This window comes from Pseudophryne corroboree, chromosome 9 (genome assembly GCF_028390025.1).
Source record: "Pseudophryne corroboree isolate aPseCor3 chromosome 9, aPseCor3.hap2, whole genome shotgun sequence".
Taxonomy (NCBI): domain Eukaryota; kingdom Metazoa; phylum Chordata; class Amphibia; order Anura; family Myobatrachidae; genus Pseudophryne; species Pseudophryne corroboree.
The window spans coordinates 479,842,094-479,851,891 of NC_086452.1; positions in this window are offsets into that span (position 1 = coordinate 479,842,094).

The window sequence follows — 9,798 nt, forward strand, 5'->3', positions numbered from 1 at the left end:
ACTCCGATCCTCGCACCACGCAACATATCTTCGCCAAATGCGGTGATAGTGTTGCACGGTTACTTCCTTCCTTGCTTTAATCAAAGTAGGAATGACTTCTTCCGGCATGCCTTTTTCCTTTAGGATCCGGCGTTCAACCGCCATGCCGTCAAACGCAGCCGCGGTAAGTCTTGAAACAGACAGGGACCCTGCTGAAGCAAGTCCCTCCTTAGAGGTAGAGGCCACGGATCTTCCGTGATCATCTCTTGAAGTTCCGGGTACCAAGTCCTTCTTGGCCAATCCGGAACCACTAGTATCGTTCTTACGCCTCTTTGCCGTATAATTCTCAATACTTTTGGTATGAGAGGCAGAGGAGGAAACACATACACCGACTGGTACACCCAAGGCGTTACCAGCGCGTCCACAGCTATTGCCTGCGGATCTCTTGACCTGGCGCAATACCTGTCCAGTTTTTTGTTGAGGCGAGACGCCATCATGTCCACCATTGGTCTTTCCCAACGGGTTACCAGCATGTGGAAGACTTCTGGATGAAGTCCCCACTCTCCCGGGTGAAGGTCGTGTCTGCTGAGGAAGTCTGCTTCCCAGTTGTCCACTCCCGGGATGAACACTGCTGACAGTGCTATCACATGATTCTCTGCCCAGCGAAGAATCCTTGCAGCTTCTGCCATTGCACTCCTGCTTCTTGTGCCGCCCTGTCTGTTTACATGGGCGACTGCCGTGATGTTGTCCGACTGGATCAACACCGGTTTTCCTTGAAGCAGAGGTTCTGCCTGGCTTAGAGCATTGTAGATTGCTCTTAGTTCCAGAATGTTTATGTGAAGAGACGTTTCCAGGCTCGTCCACACTCCCTGGAAGTTTCTTCCTTGTGTGACTGCTCCCCAGCCTCTCAGGCTGGCGTCCGTGGTCACCAGGATCCAATCCTGTATGCCGAATCTGCGGCCCTCCAATAGATGAGCACTCTGCAACCACCACAGAAGAGATACCCTTGTCCTTGGAGACAGGGTTATCCGCTGGTGCATCTGAAGATGCGACCCTGACCATTTGTCCAACAGATCCCTCTGGAAAATTCGTGCATGGAATCTGCCGAATGGAATTGCTTCGTAAGAAGCCACCATTTTTCCCAGGACTCTTGTGCATTGATGTACAGACACCTTTCCTGGTTTTAGGAGGTTCCTGACAAGCTCGGATAACTCCTTGGCTTTTTCCTCCGGGAGAAAAACCTTTTTCTGAACCGTGTCCAGAATCATCCCTAGGAACAGCAGACGAGTTGTCGGCATTAACTGGGATTTTGGAATATTCAGAATCCAGCCGTGCTGTTTTAGCACTTCTTGAGACAGTGCTAATCCCATCTCTAGCTGTTCTCTGGACCTTGCCCTTATTAGGAGATCGTCCAAGTATGGGATAATTAATACGCCTTTTCTTCGAAGAAGAATCATCATCTCGGCCATTACCTTTGTAAAGACCCGAGGTGCCGTGGACAATCCGAACGGCAGCGTCTGAAACTGATAGTGACAGTTTTGTACAACGAACCTGAGGTACCCCTGGTGTGAGGGGTAAATTGGAACGTGGAGGTACGCATCCTTGATGTCCAAGGACACCATAAAGTCCCCTTCTTCCAGGTTCGCTACCACTGCTCTGAGTGACTCCATTTTGAACTTGAACTTCTTTATGTACAGGTTCAAGGACTTCAGATTTAGAATAGGTCTTACCGAGCCGTCCGGCTTCGGTACCACAAATAGAGTGGAATAATACCCCTTTCCCTGTTGTAGAAGAGGTACCTTGACTATCACCTGCTGAGAGTACAGCTTGTGAATGGCTTCCAAAACCGTCTCCCTTTCGGAGGGGGACGTTGGTAAAGCAGACTTCAGGAAACGGCGAGGCGGATCTGTCTCTAGTTCCAACCTGTACCCCTGAGATATTATCTGCAGGATCCAGGGATCTACCTGCGAGTGAGCCCACTGCGCGCTGAAATTCTTGAGACGACCGCCCACCGCCCCCGAGTCCGCTTGAGAAGCCCCAGCGTCATGCTGAGGCTTTTGTAGAAGCGGGGGAGGGCTTCTGTTCCTGGGAAGGAGCTGCCTGTTGGTGTCTCTTCCCCCTTCCTCCTGCCTCGTGGCAGATATGAATATCCCTTTGCTCTCTTGTTTTTAAAGGAACGAAAGGGCTGCGGTTGAAAAGTCGGTGTCTTTTTCTGTTGGGGAGTAGCTTGAGGTAAAAAGGTGGATTTCCCGGCTGTAGCCGTGGCCACCAAATCTGATAGACCGACTCCAAATAACTCCTCCCCTTTATACGGCAAAACTTCCATATGCCGTTTTGAGTCCGCATCGCCTGACCACTGTCGCGTCCATAAACTTCTTCTGGCCGAAATGGACATAGCACTTACCCGTGATGCCAGTGTGCAGATATCCCTCTGTGCATCACGCATATAAAGAAATGCATCCTTTTATTTGCTCTAACGACAGTAAAATATTGTCCCTGTCCAGGGTATCAATATTTTCAATCAGGGACTCTGACCAAACTACCCCAGCACTGCACATCCAGGCTGTCGCTATAGCTGGTCGTAGTATAACACCTGTATGTGTGTATATACTTTTTTGGATATTTTCCATCCTCCTATCTGCTGGATCTTTAAGTGCGGCCGTCTCAGGAGAGGGTAACGCCACTTGTTTAGATAAGGGTGTGAGCGCCTTGTCCACCCTAGGAGGTGTTTCCCAGCGCGCCCTAACCTCTGGCGGGAAAGGGTATAAAGCCAATAACTTATTTGAAATTAGCATCTTTTTATCGGGGGCAACCCACGCTTCATCACATACATCATTTAGTTCTTCTGATTCAGGAAAAACTATAGGTAGTTTTTTCACACCCCACATAATACCCTGTTTAGTGGTACCTGTAGTATCAGCTAAATGTAACGCCTCCTTCATTGCCAAAATCATATAACGTGTGGCCCTACTGGAAAATACGGTTGATTCGTCACCGTCGCCACTGGAATCAGTGCCTGTGTCTGGGTCTGTGTCGACCGACTGAGGCAAAGGGCGTTTTACAGCCCCTGACGGTGTTTGAGGCGCCTGGACAGGCACTAACTGATTGTCCGGCTGTCTCATGTCGTCAAACGACTGCTTTAGCGTGTTGACACTATCCCGTAATTCCATAAATAAAGGCATCCATTCTGGTGTCGACCCCCTAGGAGGTGACATCCCCATATTTGGCAATAGCTCCGCCTCCACACCAATATCTTCCTCATACATGTCGACACACACGTACCGACACACAGCAGACACACAGGGAATGCTCTTAACGAAGACAGGACCCCACTAGCCCTTTGGGGAGACAGAGGGAGAGTTTGCCAGCACACACCAAAAGCGCTATATATGACAGGGATAGCCTTATAATAAGTGCTCCCTGTATAGCTGCTTTTATAATATAATTTTTGCCACTATTTTGCCCCCCCTCTCTTGTTTTACCCTGTTTCTGTAGTGCAGTGCAGGGGAGAGACCTGGGAGCCGTCCTGACCAGCGGAGCTGTGTAAGGAAAATGGCGGTGTGCTGAGGAGATAGGCCCCGCCCCTTTTCCGGCGGGCTCGTCTCCCGCTCTTTAGTGGATTCTGGCAGGGGTTAAATATCTCCATATAGCCCCCGGAGGCTATATGTGAGGTATTTTTTAGCCAAATAGGTTTTCATTTGCCTCCCAGGGCGCTCCCCTCCCAGCGCCCTGCACCCTCAGTGACTGCCGTGTGAAGTGTGCTGAGAGGAAAATGGCGCACAGCTGCAGTGCTGTGCGCTACCTTTAGAAGACTGAGGAGTCTTCTGCCGCCGATTCTGGACCTCTTCATGTTTCAGCATCTGCAAGGAGGTCGGCGGCGAGGCTCTGGTGACCATCCAGGCTGTACCTGTGATCGTCCCTCTGGAGCTTGATGTCCAGTAGCCAAGAAGCCAATCCATCCTGCACGCAGGTGAGTTCACTTCTTCTCCCCTAAGTCCCTCGTTGCAGTGATCCTGTTGCCAGCAGGACTCACTGTAAAATAAAAAACCTAAGCTAAACTTTTCTAAGCAGCTCTTTAGGAGAGCCACCTAGATTGCACCCTTCTCGGCCGGGCACAAAAATCTAACTGAGGCTTGGAGGAGGGTCATAGGGGGAGGAGCCAGTGCACACCACCTGATCGGAAAGCTTTACTTTTTGTGCCCTGTCTCCTGCGGAGCCGCTATTCCCCATGGTCCTTTCAGGAACCCCAGCATCCACTAGGACGATAGAGAAAATCTGCTCATAAAATCATAATCCATACACAAAGGCGCAATAAGCACCATGATAGCTACATGCGCGTCTGCGTCTCTTTGCCGGTCTGCGTCTGTCCAGAAATACTCTCTCTGTACTTCTTCTTCCCCCCCGCATCCAGCCTCTCCTGTCACACATGGTACCCTGTATATGTTACACTATGCAGACTGGCACACTCCGCATCAGCTCTTCCCTCCCGGACGTAGTGAAGTCACAGCGGTGAGGCGGGGCAAAATGGCGACCAACGCATCAGCTTGTCACTGAGGTTAGAGCATGTGCCGGGCTGATTCCTCATCCTAGAAAATCTACTTGAAAGTGTTAAAGGGACAGGTGCTGGATTACCCCTGCCAAGATGTTCTACATTCTACACATTCTTCTATTCTACATGGGTTGGGTTCGAGTGACCAGCGGTTGGGAGACCACCGGTCACCATACTTACCCCGGAATCCCAGCTGTTAGATGGCTTGAGGGGGGAGGGAGGTGAGCGCAACAAAGCTTTAGCGCTGGTCTGAATGTTCCACACGCAGGAGGAGCGCTGGTCTGAATGTTCCACACGCAGGAGGAGCGCTGGTCTGAATGTTGGACACGCGGGAGGAGCGCCGGTCTGGATGTTGGACACGCGGGAGGAGCGCCGGTCTGGATGTTGGACACGTGGGAGGAGCGCCAGTCTGGATGTTGGACACGTGGGAGGAGCGCCAGTCTGGATGTTGGACACGCGGGAGGAGCGCCGCTCTGGATGTTGGACACGCGGGAGGAGCGCCGCTCTGGATGTTGGACACGCGGGAGGAGCGCCGCTCTGGATGTTGGACACGCGGGAGGAGCGCCGCTCTGGATGTTGGACACGCGGGAGGAGCGCCGCTCTGGATGTTGGACACGCGGGAGGAGCGCCGCTCTGGATGTTGGACACGCGGGAGGAGCGCCGCTCTGGATGTTGGACACGCGGGAGGAGCGCCGCTCTGGATGTTGGACAGGCGGGAGGAGCGCCGCTCTGGATGTTGGACAGGCGGGAGGAGCGCCGCTCTGGATGTTGGACAGGCGGGAGGAGCGCCGCTCTGGATGTTGGACAGGCGGGAGGAGCGCCGCTCTGGATGCCGGACACGCGGGAGGAGCGCCGCTCTGGACGCCGGACACGCGGGAGGAGCGCCGCTCTGGACGCCGGACACGCGGGAGGAGCGCCGCTCTGGACGCCGGACACGCGGGAGGAGCGCCGCTCTGGACGCCGGACACGCGGGAGGAGCGCCGCTCTGGACGCCAGACACGCGGGAGGAGCGCCGCTCTGGACGCCGGACACGCGGGAGGAGCGCCGGTCTGGACGTTGGACACGCGGGAGGAGCGCCGCTCTGGATGTTGGACACGCGGGAGGAGCGCCGCTCTGGACGCCGGACACGCGGGAGGAGCGCCGGTCTGGACGTTGGACACGCGGGAGGAGCGCCGGTCTGGATACGGTACACGCGGGAGGAGCGCTGGTCTGGATGCTGTATACACATGCTAGCTTATAGTAATGTGAGAATCTGCATCTGCTAGTGAATGCCGTCCAAATAAATGGATTAATAATCCTTACAATAACAGAATATGGCAATTTGCATATTAGTGAGCCGTCTCAGGGGCCACACTCACCCAGTCTCACCCAAATCTGAGTGTTAGCTCCTAGTACAAAATATCCAGCGGGCTGTAAGGGTACCAACAAATGTGTCCATGTCTGCATATGTATATATGTGCAGCACGGATGGTGTAGTGGTTAGCATTACTGCCTCACAGCACTGAGGTCATGGGTTCCATTCCCACCATGGTCCTCACTGTGTGGAGTTTGTATATTCTCCCCGTACTTGTGTGGGTTTCCTCCGGGTACTCCGGTTTCCTCCCACAATCCAACAATATACTGGTAGGTTAATTGGTTACAGGCAAAAATTAACCCTAGCGTGAATGTGTGTGCGTGTACATGTGGTAGGGAATATAGAGTGTAAGCTTCACTGGGGCAGGGACTGATGTGAATGGCCAAATATTCTCTGTACAGCGCTGCGGAATATGTGTGCGCTATATAAATAACTGGTAATAAATAAATGTGTGTATGGATGTATTTCTTATAGTAGCGGGGGGAACACTCAGGGGGGAATTCATTTCAGTTAGTTGTGAACAGCTTTTGGCCTAAGTGTGACTGAATGGCGCACTCACGGTACCGCCGGACTTGCAGATTTTGCCCATAGTTTATACTTACATATTATTACATATTCCATCAATGAAGCAGTCATCTATTGGTTTCTTTGTAGGTGCATGAGGACCGGGGTTTAGCTGCTTTGTGACACGGGGTTAGCGAGCTGCACTTGTTACATGATGACGCTCTCTCCTCTTATTGCTGGGAACTGTGCAGCTGGAGTAAAAACTGAACAGGTCGGAAGACGAGAGGTTGATGTTATTTCAGTCACCGCTAAAACGCAGAATATCTATGTGTATATACGTATAAGTGTGTGTGTGTGTATATGTATATATATATATATATATATATATATATATTTCTCTGACGTCCTAGTGGATGCTGGGAACTCCGTAAGGACCATGGGGAATAGCGGCTCCGCAGGAGACTGGGCACAAAAGTAAAGCTTTAGGACTACCTGGTGTGCACTGGCTCCTCCCCCTATGACCCTCCTCCAAGCCTCAGTCAGATTTTTGTGCCCGGCCGAGAAGGGTGCACACTAGGGGCTCTCCTGAGCTTCTTAGTGAAAGTTTAGTTTTAGGTTTTTTATTTTCAGTGAGACCTGCTGGCAACAGGCTCACTGCATCGAGGGACTAAGGTGGAGAAGAAGCGAACCTGCCTGCTTGCAGCCAGCTTGGGCTTCTTAGGCTACTGGACACCATTAGCTCCAGAGGGACCGAACACAGGCCCAGCCTCGGAGCTCGGTCCCAGAGCCGCGCCGCCGGCCCCCTTACAGAGCCAGAAGCAAGAAGAGGTCCGGAAAAATCGGCGGCAGAAGACATCAGTCTTCAACAAGGTAGCGCACAGCACTGCAGCTGTGCGCCATTGTTACTCAGGCACACTTCACACTTCGGTCACTGAGGGTGCAGGGCGCTAGGGGGGGGCGCCCTGAGCAGCAATGTAAACACCTTGGCTGGCATAAATACACCACATATAACCCCCAGGGCTATATGGATGTATTTTAACCCCTGCCAGAACTCACCAAAAAGCGGGAGAAAAGGCCGCCGAGAAGGGGGCGGAGCCTATCTCCTCAGCACACGGGCGCCATTTTCCATCACAGCTCCGCTGGAAGGACGTCTCCCTGACTCTCCCCTGCAGTCCTGCACTACAGAAAAGGGTAAAAAAAGAGAGGGGGGCACTAATTTGGCGCAGTTTTAATACTAACAGCAGCTATAAAGGGAAAAGCACATTTTATAGTGGTATTCCTGTCTATATATAGCGCTCTGGTGTGTGCTGGCATACTCTCCCTCTGTCTCCCCAAAGGGCTAGTGGGGTCCTGTCCTCTATCAGAGCATTCCCTGTGTGTGTGCGGTGTGTCGGTACGATTGTGTCGACATGTTTGAGGAGGAAAATAAGATGGAGGCGGAGCAATTGCCTATTACAGAGTTGTCACCCCCTAGGGAGTCGACACCTGAGTGGATGAGCTTATGGAAGGAATTGCGTGACAGTGTCAGCTCTTTACGACAGACAGTTGACGACATGAGACAGCCGGCTACTCAGCTTGTGCCTGTCCAGGGGTCTCAAACGCCATCAGGGGCTCTAAAACGCCCGTTACCTCAAATGGCAGACACAGACACGGATACTGACTCCAGTGTCGATGATGAGGAGACAAACGTGACTTCCACTAGGGCCACACGTTACATGATTGAAGCAATGAAAAATGTATTGCATATCTCTGATAATACAAGTACCACTAAGAAGGGTATTATGTTTGGTGAGAAAAAACTGCCTGTAGTTTTTCCTGTATCCGAGGAATTAAATGAAGTGTGTGATGAGGCGTGGGTTTCCCCCGATAAAAAACTGATAATTCCTAAAAGGTTATTGTCATCGTACCCTTTCCCGCCAGAGGATAGGGCACGTTGGGAAACACCCCCTAGGGTGGATAAAGCGCTCACACGCTTGTCTAAACAGGTAGCACTACCCTCTCCTGATACGGCCGCCCTAAAGGAACCTGCCGATAGAAAGCTGGAGAATATCCTAAAATGTATATACACTCACACGGGTGTTATACTGCGACCAGCAATCGCCTCAGCCTGGATGTGCAGTGCGGGCCTGGCGTGGTCGGATTCCCTGACTGAAAATATTGATACCCTAGATAGGGACAGTATATTACTGACTATAGAGCATTTGAAGGATGCATTTCTATATATGCGTGATGCACAGAGGGATATTTGCCGACTGGCATCAAGAGTTAGCGCGCTGTCCATTTCTGCAAGAAGAGGTTTATGGACGCGACAGTGGTCAGGTGATGCGGATTCTAAAAGGCACATGGAAGTATTGCCTTATAAGGGGGAGGAGTTATTTGGGGTAGGTCTATCAGACCTGGTAGCCACGGCAACTGCTGGAAAATCCACATTTTTACCCCAGGTAGCTTCTCAACCTAAGAAGACGCCGTATTATCAGGCGCAGTCCTTTCGGCCCCATAAGGGCAAGCGGGCAAAAGGCGCCTCATTTCTGCCCCGTGGCAGAGGGAGAGGAAAAAGGCTGCAACAAACAGCCAGTTCCCAGGAACAAAAGCCCTCTCCCGCCTCCGCAAAGTCCTCAGCATGACGCTGGGGCTTTACAAGCGGACTCAGGCACGGTGGGGGCCCGTCTCAAGAAGCTCAGTGCGCAGTGGGCCCACTCGCAAGTGGACCCCTGGATCCTTCAGGTGGTATCTTAGGGGTACAAATTGGAATTCGAGACGTCTCCCCCTCGCCGTTTTCTAAAGTCTGCTTTACCGACGTCTCCCTCAGACAGGGAGGCAGTATTGGAAGCCATTCACAAGCTATATTCCCAGCAGGTGATAATCAATGTACCCCTCCTACAACAGGGAAAGGGGTTCTATTCCACACTATTTGTGGTACCGAAGCCGGACGGCTCGGTGAGACCAATTTTAAACCTAAAATCCTTGAACACTTACATACAAAGGTTCAAATTCAAGATGGAGTCACTCAGAGCAGTGATTGCAAACCTGGAAGAAGGGGACTATATGGTGTCTCTGGACATCAAAGATGCTTACCTCCATGTCCCAATTTACCCTTCTCACCAAGGGTACCTCAGGTTTGTGGTACAGAACTGTCACTATCCGTTTCAGACGCTGCCGTTTGGATTGTCCACGGCACCCCGGGTCTTTACCAAGGTAATGGCCGAAATGATGATACTCCTTCGAAGGAAGGGAGTTTTAGTTATCCCTTACTTGGACGATCTCCTGATAAGGGCAAGATCCAGGGAACAGTTGGAAGTCGGAGTAGCACTATCTCAGATAGTGCTGCGCCAGCACGGTTGGATTCTCAATATTCCAAAATCGCAGCTGATCCCGACGACACTACTTCTATTCCTAGGGATGATCCTGGACA